This window comes from Loxodonta africana, chromosome 1, assembly GCF_030014295.1.
Source record: "Loxodonta africana isolate mLoxAfr1 chromosome 1, mLoxAfr1.hap2, whole genome shotgun sequence".
Taxonomy (NCBI): Eukaryota; Metazoa; Chordata; class Mammalia; order Proboscidea; family Elephantidae; genus Loxodonta; species Loxodonta africana.
This window is the reverse complement of record NC_087342.1, coordinates 62,318,617-62,327,968: the sequence shown is the minus strand read 5'-3', so window position 1 is coordinate 62,327,968 and position 9,352 is coordinate 62,318,617. Positions and strand designations below refer to the sequence as shown.

Here is a 9,352-nt window from a genome sequence, read left to right as displayed (position 1 = left end):
TTGGACCTGGAACCTTTCAGTTAGCAGGCAAGAGCTTAACCACTGAGCCACTAGGGCTCCTAAAACCCATCACGAGGAGTCTATTCCTACTCATAGCAACCCCACAGGGCAGAATAGAACTTCCGGTTTAGGGTTTCCAAGGCTATAAAGCTTTATGGAAGCAGACTGCCACATCTTTCTCCCACAGAATAACTGGTGGGTTCGAATCACCAACACTTCAGTTAGCAGCCAAGCGCTTAACTGCTGCACCACCAGGACTCCTTCACTATAATAAAGAACGCTTATAGTAAGGTTGTTGAAAACCCTTAGCAGTTGTGAAAACTATTAGAACAGCAGACCTTTGGAGTGTGATTATTTTCAACAGTGGTAAAGAGAATTGGAGGAGCTTGAAGGGATATAGAGGAATCAGTACCATATTCTCAGCTTATAACTCCCAATCTTATGGAGGGATAGTTTCTTCAAGTTGATTCATTCTCCCTTTCTCTCTCTCTCTCTCTCACACACACACACACACCCAGTCCCCAATTTTCCTTTTATCTGTTCACTCATACACATATTCCTTTGAGTAAAATCACTTGTCTTGCCCGTTCTCACTTCTGTGCCAAATGTTGTCTGATGATGGCATTACATTTGAATTAGCCAGTAATGCTCCTGCAGAATTAGTTGATAGGTTCCTTAGAAAATAACGAGGTCCAGGGAGTATGGTACATGGGACAAATAAATTCTGATAAGGTAAGAGAAGGAGAAAAGGAGGAAAATGTGAATAACCCACACCAACAGTCTCATCCCTGTTTTTCTTAGCCCTGTTCAGCTTAATTCACAGAGGTCTGGCCTCTGTGGTTTGGCCCTGTTCAGGTCCTGAGCCAGTCCTGACCAGGAAAGGAAGCATATGAGGTGAAGATTTCCCTCCAGCGGGGTTGTGGTTGTTGTTGTGTGCCATCTAGTCCATTCTAACTCATAGTGACCCTGTATGCCAGAGTAGAACTGCCGTCATAGAATATTCTAGGCTGTATGTAATCTTTATGCAAGCAGAATTCCAAGCCTTTCTCCTGCAAAACCACTGGATGAGTTTGAACCGCCAACCTTCCAGTTAGCAGGAAAGTGCTTAACCATTGTTTCACCAGGGCTCTGGAATTAGTTACTCTGCTGTAGAGTATCCACCTAAACAGCCTATGGTTCAAGAGCAATAGGAATAATTTGAAGGCAGTGACGTTTGTCTCTCTGAAGCATTATATTTCTGCTTGCTCAGAACCTAACGAAGAATGGCAACACAGAAAACCTTCCCGGGCACAAAGGACCCCTGCTGACACCATGGCTCAATGCCTTTCCACATGAGGCTGTGAACCCATGTCTTTCCACCTTTCCCCAGTGCATTTTTATATACCCCATTCCTTGCATTTTTCATTATGCCCAGCCTTCTCTCAACTGCACATGCCCAGTTAGGTACTTGCATTCTCCTTTCCTCTGCCCCTGAGCCCGCATGCAGCATCTACTCTACAATCACACTGCCCCTTATACAAGTCCATGGATGTGATTGTGTGATTTAATGCTTTGAACCAAACTGGCACTTGGTACGCCCAGCATTTATGCAAGAATTTGCTTGTGCCTGGTTTTCTTCTTTGAGGTCTATCTCCTGATTCATCACCAACTGTTCTCATAGTGTTCACATGAAGAGGTTATGCCCTTTGTTTGGCTGGCATTGGCTGTACCAAACATGTTATTGTTGTTGTTGTGTGTTGTCAAGTACATTCCAACTCATAGCGACCTTACAGGACAGAGTAGAGCTTCCCCATTGGGTATCCAAGGCTGCAATCTTGCAGGAGCAGATCACTAGATCCTTTCTCCCACAGAACCACTAGTGGGTTCGAACCACCGACTTTTGGTTAGTAGCCGAGAGCTTTACAATTGAGCCACCAGGGCTCCTTTTAACATGTCCTTACACGTTTGAAAATACCCCAGTTCTTGCCCCCAGGAGGCCTTGCTCTTACATAGACATACCCTCTGTTATGGTTGATTTGTGTCCCCCAAAAGGGTATATTGAAGTCCTACGCCCAGGTTCCTGTTAAAGCGACTTTTTCTGGAAATGGCGTCTTTGCAGACGTAATTATCATTAACTTGAGGTCTAACCACTGCACCACCAGGGCTCCTACTGGAGCAGGCTGAACCCTAAATCAATATGACTGTGTCCTTTTAAGAAGAGATGCACAGAGAGAGTCAGAGGGAAGACAGCCTTGCAAAGATGGAGGCAGAGATTGGAGTTATGCTGCCACAAGCCAAGGAATCCCTGAAGCTACCAGAAACTGGAAGAGACAAGGAAGGGTCTTCCCCTAGAGCCTTCAGAGAAAGCATGGCCATTCCAATTCCCTGGATTTGGTCTTCTATCCTCCAGAACTGTCAGACAATAAATGTCTTTATTTTCAAGCCACCCAGTTTGTAGCACTTTGTTATGGCAGTTCTAAGAAACTAATACACTCCCTTTTTCCTCTTCCTAATGCCCCTACATCACCTGCTTTATAATGCCTCAAATCCCTTGCCCAGCACTCTTTACTCTCCCCTTTTCCCCAATGAAAAGTGAAAGGAAAGAATGTAAATACTCTTGAGAATAGGAACACATTGGTGGGAATTCATAGTCTCCCATCAGATCTTTCCTGAGAGCAAATTGTGGGGAAAAGGAGGGGAGATGAGGGAAGTCTTGGGCTCTTCAAGGATAGGATGGAGAATTTGCACCTTGCCTAGTGCAGAATCCCAGTGACTCCTGCAATATGATACAGGAGCACAGCACCAGACTGGTGGTCAGAGACTCTTGCCGCAGCTTTGAACTACCTGTGTAGCTTGGCCTCCATGAGCCTCCGTTGCCTTATCTGTGAACTGAGGGCTTAGATAAGACGTCTCTAAGGTCTTTTCCATCACAAAAAGCCTGTGATTCTGATAATTCTTTAGGGAGAGAGACAATAGGTTGGCACAGAGCCTTTGAGTTCACTGTGAGGACAAGGTACCATTTAGTACATGAAGACGGCAACTTATTACAAAGATGTCCTATTAATATTTCCTGGAAGACATGAAAGTGGTCTTCAAATACTTGGAAGCATCTCCCATGGACGCACTCCTCCTCAAGTAGAATTGTCCTGTCTAGCCCTGTCTTAGTTCCTCGGGCTGCCATAACCAAGTACGGCAACATGGGTGGCTTCAAAGAACAGAAAGTTATTGACTCACAGTTCTTGAGGCTAGAAGCCCACATTCAGGGCATTGACAGGGTCATGCTCTCTCTGTCCACTCTTGGGGAAGATCCTTCCTTGTCCCTTCCAGTTGCTGGTAGCCCTGGTCATTTCTTAACTTTCAGATGTAGCTTCACATGGCATTTTTCTTCTCCCTGTGTCACTCTGTCTCCATGTCTGTCCTCCCCTTTTATAGGACACCACTGGGAAGCAACTAGGACCTACCCTACTCTGGCATGACCTCTTTAACTTAACTGATAACATCTTCAGAGAAAAAGACCTATTTCCAAAGGCAATCACATTCACAGGGACAGGGATTAAAGACTACAACATATCTTTAGGGGAGACATAATTCAGTCTATAACATAATCCCAAAGGGCAAAACTGAAATCAGTGGGTAGAAGACATATTTAAATTTAATACAGAAGATTTTATTTTCATTTTGGGAACAATCCAAAGGTGGAATCAGTTGATTAATGAACCAAAAGAATTACTGGATTCTATGTTTACAAGTTTTTTTTGTTTTTTTTTTTTTTATGTTTACCAGAGGAGTCCCTGGGTGGTGCAAAGTGTTAACGCACTTGGTGCTAACTGAAAGATTGGAGGTTGGAGTCCACCCAGAGGCACCTCAGAAGAAAGGTCTGGCTGTCTACTTCTGAAACATCAGTCATTGGACACCCTATGGAGCACGGTTCTATTCTGACACTCGTGGGGTCACCATGAGTCAGACTCAACTCAATGGCAACTGGTCTTTATGTTTATCAGAAATATTTAAGCACAGGCTCGGCAAACAGGTAGCACTGATGTGGTAGGGGTTAAGGGTAGAGATGGAGGTTTGGGCTACACCTGCCAGTATGAGGGTCTACGGTTTGATGAATATTTTGTTCCCGCAAATACATCGCTTTCTCCCAAGAAGTTCTTGAGAATGGGAGGGTTTGACTCTGCAATTATTTGATGATACCTTTTCCACAGACTTTCTTGGAAAAGAATCCTTCCCAATGCTTCTTACTACTATCTGCCTCCGCCAACATCCTGCCCAACAGAGGGGCTTTTCAGCTCTCAGATCAAAGCCTCTGTGTGTGCAAAATGCCCATTGTTCATTAGTGAAATATGACTTGCACCTGCTCCTCTGAGGCATCCCGGCTGCAGGATGTCCCTCTTGGTTTCAGCAGGCTGTAGCAAGATCACAGGGCCAGTCACTTTGGTGACGAAGGAAGCAATGCTCTGCCCATCAAAAGCTGGACCCGGCTGTGCTGGTCCTGTGTGAACCAGGTGTCTACTGCTTCCCCAGGAACCCGCTGCCAGGCCTTGGCAGTGATGTGGACAGCAGCTGCTCCTTCAGCTTCAGTGTTGTCTCTCTCTCTTCTCCTCACTCTGAAAATCCAAGTTCATCCCCCAGGAGGCAGGTTCCAATGCAGAGGAAAGAGAACTTTGAAAGAGAGAGATACAAGGCTTGACCACAGACGTAAAAGAGCAGAAAACAAGAGCAATGTGAGAAGTAGGACAAATTTCAACCAATCTGATCTTTCCATATTCTGCATGGTATCATCCTCAAGACACAAAGCAAAGGAATTCATCACAAAAGGCAGAGATCTCGGCTAGTAAATAAATTGTGCATAATGTCACTGATAATATTATTATCACTGATCTGGTTTCATAGATTCTTAATCCATGCCAAAAAAGAAAAAAAAACCAAACCTATTCCTGTCAAGTCGGTTCCGACACAATGATCCCATGTGTTACAGAGTAGAACTGCCCCATAGGGTTTCCTTGGCTGTAATCTTTATAGAAACAAATTGCCAGGCTTTTCTTCTGCAGTGCTGCTAGGTGGATTTGAACCACCAAACTTTTGGTTAGTTGTTGTTGTTGTGTGCCGTTGAGTCAATTCCAACTCATAGTGACCCTATAAGACAGTAGAACTGCCACATAGGCTTAACTAGGCTGTAATCATTAACGGGAGCAGATTACCAGGTCTTTTCTCCCACAGTGCTGCTAGGCAGGTTCGAATCACCAACCTTTCAGTTAGCAGTCAAGCACAAACAATTCCTGCCACTCAGGGACCTGATCCATGCCTACACTGATCCAATTAAAGACATAAAAACTACTAGCCTCAAGTTAGATTCTCAGGAGTGCCATTGGCCCTGCTATTGGCACTTTCATGATTTTTCATGAATTGGCATGAACAATAGTGCCAAGGAATAACATTCGTCTTGGTTCCTACTAGTTTTTCCAGTAATACGTTCACTCTACATCATGATTCATGGCCCAGGAAATATTATTAGGCGATAACTAAATTGTATGGATTTGGGCCTTGAATTGCATGCTTGCGTCTCTTTTCTAGAAAGTATGCAAAACACCACCAAGTCACTGAGTTCTCTGTCTCTGCTGTTGTGTGTGGTCAAGTCAATTCCCACTTACATCAACACTATATGGCAGAGTAGAACTGCCCCATAGGGTTTCCTAGGCTGTAATCTTTCTGTGCGCCTTAAACCCTACTATCTCCTCATTAGATCCAAATAATATTACTTAACTAGGTGGACCAGGAATAAACAACCAATTTGCCAAGTGAGCTACTACTCCCCCCAAAAGGCTCTTCCTTCACATTGCCTTTGTAGATGTGGCAAAGTGCTACTTCCCAAGCAGTAAACCCCAAATCCGGAGGAGTTGGGAAGGGGGGAGGTGCATCTAAATGACACTGTTGTGCAGTGACTCATCCTTTCACTGACTTCATTCACGTCTGTGTTTTCGGCCAGTTGGACAGCTGTGTTGGCCATGTGAAGTCAGAGAATTTTTTTGTTCCAAAGACAGGAAGATGGGGGTGGGGTGGGGAGAACAGATAAAACAGTGCGTGTGTGTGGTGCCATAATTGCTGCATGACTTCAGCTTCTCTGACCTGCTAACAGCCACTACATTAGTCACCAGTCCTCACAGGAAGAAACAGGCCTGGGTGGATTCAGCATGAAGTGAGACAGGCCTGGCAATTGTGGCCCAGGTCCAGGAGAAGGCCCTTGTTTTGTTACAGTGACAGAGAGGCATATGTCTATTGCTAAAGAACATGATCTTCAGCTGAAAACTGAGGGGAGTCAGGCTTTTACCAAATAAATAAAGCAAAGGCTTTGCCCTAAAATCGTCCACAATTTTATGGGAGAGACTTCTGTGTTCAGCCAGAAATGCAGGCAATGCTCTGGAATCTCAGAAGAAGGAGCAACTCAAAATTGTGAGAGACCCACAAAGCAATGCAAGCGGAGCCACAGCCAAAACATCAGTTCACACTAGTGAACCCCTAGCTGCACTTGTGTCTTCTTTCTTGTTCTCTAAGCAGCACTCACCCATCCCCTTTCCCCACAAAGACTAGTCCGATATTCCCTTCGAACCTTCAGCCCAACCTCAACCCAATTCAATGCAATTCAATTTGATGCAATTGAAAGACTCGATGCAAGGGTCAGCAAACTATGGCTCGCAGGCCAAATGTGGCCTATTTATAAATAAAGTTTTATAGAAACACAGCTGTGTTCATTCACTTAGAGTAATGTCTATGACTGCTTGAGTAGTTGTGACAGGAACCATATTGCCCCCAAAGCCTAAAGTACTGGCTCTCTGGCCTTTACAGAAAAAGTTTGTTGACTCCTGCTTAATGTATAGCAGAAAACAATGCCTCCTTCTTCACCAAGAAAATGTTAAGATGAATTTCCTCGAACTTTTGACCCCAATACCTGCTAAACAGTCTCTACTCGCCCTATCCTATCTGGCCCTGTCTAGACTGAATGGATGAAGGTGCCTCTTCTATTCAAGACCAATCTGTCCCCTCAGGTCCTTGATGCCATTGCCTCTCTTTGCCTCTTGGTGTTTTCTTTTAAGTTGTTAACTTAAAATCAGGAGATTTGTCTTCAGTTCACTCTTCACTCTCTGTCTTCTCTCTGAGTGATAACATTCCTTCTCTTGATAGGATATACTGAGTACTGAATAAGTTTGGGTGAACTGTGTTGACTTTGCCTGGAGAATTTAAGGGAAGTCTTCACAAAAGATGAGATCAGGAAGTGAAGAAAAGGCCCCTTCAAAATCCCAACAACAGGAAAGGAGTCTAAAAGAACCAGGAGAGAGCACTGTCGAGGACTCAAAATGAATGAATGAAGACAACAAGAGTCAGTACATCTCATGCCACAGAGAGGATAAATAAGAAGATGACTGAAAACAGGCCATTCCATTTGACAATTAGGTCATTAATGACTTTTCTCTGGTGCAGGCAAAATCTCATTATGTTGAGTTTTAAGAGGGGATTCCAATCATTTTACTGAGCTAAATTTTATAGTACGAATGTTGCTTAAAACAGATGGCTGTTTGAAACTCGTGGGTGCTTTGTTACTCAGAGATTTTTAGCCTTAATAAAATTTCTGGCTACAAAATAGTAATAATAAATCGTTACCATTCATCACATACTTGCTATGTGCCTAGCACTATGTTAAGTATTTTCCTCACATTATTGCTAATGTTTAATAACAATCCAACAAAGAAGGTATTCTTACATTCTGATCCCACAGTCAGTATATGCTGCAGTGAGGATTTGAACCCAGTTCTGCCTGGTTCCAAAGTGTGTGTCCGTCCTTCCTTCCTTCCTTCCTTCCTTGCTTCCTGTAAAAATATACATGGTCATAGACCGTTTCAATAATTTCTGCATGTACAACTCAGTGACACTGATTACATTCTTCAAGTTGTGCAAATATTCTCACCATCCTTCTCCAAATTGTTCCATCACCATTGGCTTAGATTCACTGTCCCCGAAGCTTCTCGTCTAACCTTTCGAGTTGCTATGTCAATTTGATCTTACTTAGAAAATTCTTTAAAAGAGCACAATTCTAAAAGTAGTCATACTTTACAAAAATGTGTGCTCCTTCAACTACATCCCAGTTCTGTTCCCTCAATACATGCAGTGGTTAAAGCTGTAACTATTAGATCTGGAACATTTCTTAAAGAGTAAAATAATAGGATTGGCTCCCTCATGCTGAATTAGACTATCCTTTTACCTTTAGTCTTGGAATTATTCCATACCAAGACATAGCTATTGTTACAGATATTCTGAATTATCATTCTGAAATTTTCCTCACTTAATGAGATAAATTATACAATGCTTGTTGTTGTTCTGTGCCTTTGAGCCAATTCCAATTCATAGCAACCCTATAGGACAGAGTAGGACTGCCCCATGGTGTTTCCTTGGCTATAATCTTTACAGGAGCAGATCACCAGGTCTTTTCTCCCACAGAGTGGACAGTGAGTTTGAACCGCTAACCTTTTGGTTAGGAGCTGAGGACTTAACCACTGCGCCACCAGGGCTCCTTAGAGTATCAAAACTTTCTAATATTCTTTCCTGTCTTGCTTACTTTTCTTCTTCTCAGCCTTTCTATGATTTGCGTAAATAATAATTTGGTAACTATAAATCATTTTGGACATAATTAATCCTCAGGTGTTTTCTCTTTCACACAAAATTGTGATGAGGAACATTTTCACAATAAATTAACAATAAAGTAAAATGTGTACTTCTCAAATTTTCTGTGGGTCAGTGGGCAATTGGTAAGGAAGACTTGGAAATGCTATCTTGGCCATACCAGTAAGCAAACAATTCAACCACTCAATTAAAGCTCTTGGAGAAAATGATTCTTATTCCCACCCTTAGTTGATATAATCCTATAGTTTTATGATACTTGATTGTTTAATGACCCTGAAATGACCAGGCAAGTTGCCTTTTTCAGTTCACACCTGCTATTGAATCCTTACCTGATTAGCCCATCTGGAGCATGACTTAAGAGCACGCATTCCATATACTCTTCCAAATTCATTAGACTTTCTAAGTGAGGGATGTTGAGCTACATATTACACATTGACCTATTAGCTCAAAAGTGTGGGCAGTTTAGCATTTGTAAATTTCATCGTCATTTTTGTTCTCAGCTTTACCAGGAGTTTCAAGTTTATATATTACTCTCAGAGCCTGAAAATTACAGATTATTAAAAATCAGAATTATTTTATGGGGATCTTTAAAACTGAGGTTTTTTTAAGTAAATATTAAGCAGAGTGGAGCATTATAGGTGTGTTTCATTTATTAATTTATCAAATCTTTATTAAATAAACACCTGAAGTGTGTAGA

The 9,352-nt window shown here is 42.6% G+C and overlaps 1 long non-coding RNA gene across 2 annotated transcripts in view; it reads right to left on the bottom strand.

The window, feature by feature from the left end:
* Positions 1–2,671: 2,671 nt before the first annotated feature.
* Positions 2,672–9,352, bottom strand: part of LOC135230692 (uncharacterized) — a 141,284-nt gene continuing 134,603 nt past the window's right edge. Inside the window, exons 3-4 of one of the 2 annotated variants that reach the window (XR_010321298.1) lie at positions 7,739–7,844; positions 2,672–4,644 (exon numbers count right to left, since the gene is read on the bottom strand). This is a non-coding gene — a long non-coding RNA (uncharacterized LOC135230692). Of the gene's footprint in view, positions 7,845–9,352 lie in introns of both variants that reach the window. The other variant, XR_010321297.1, reaches the window with a different exon arrangement.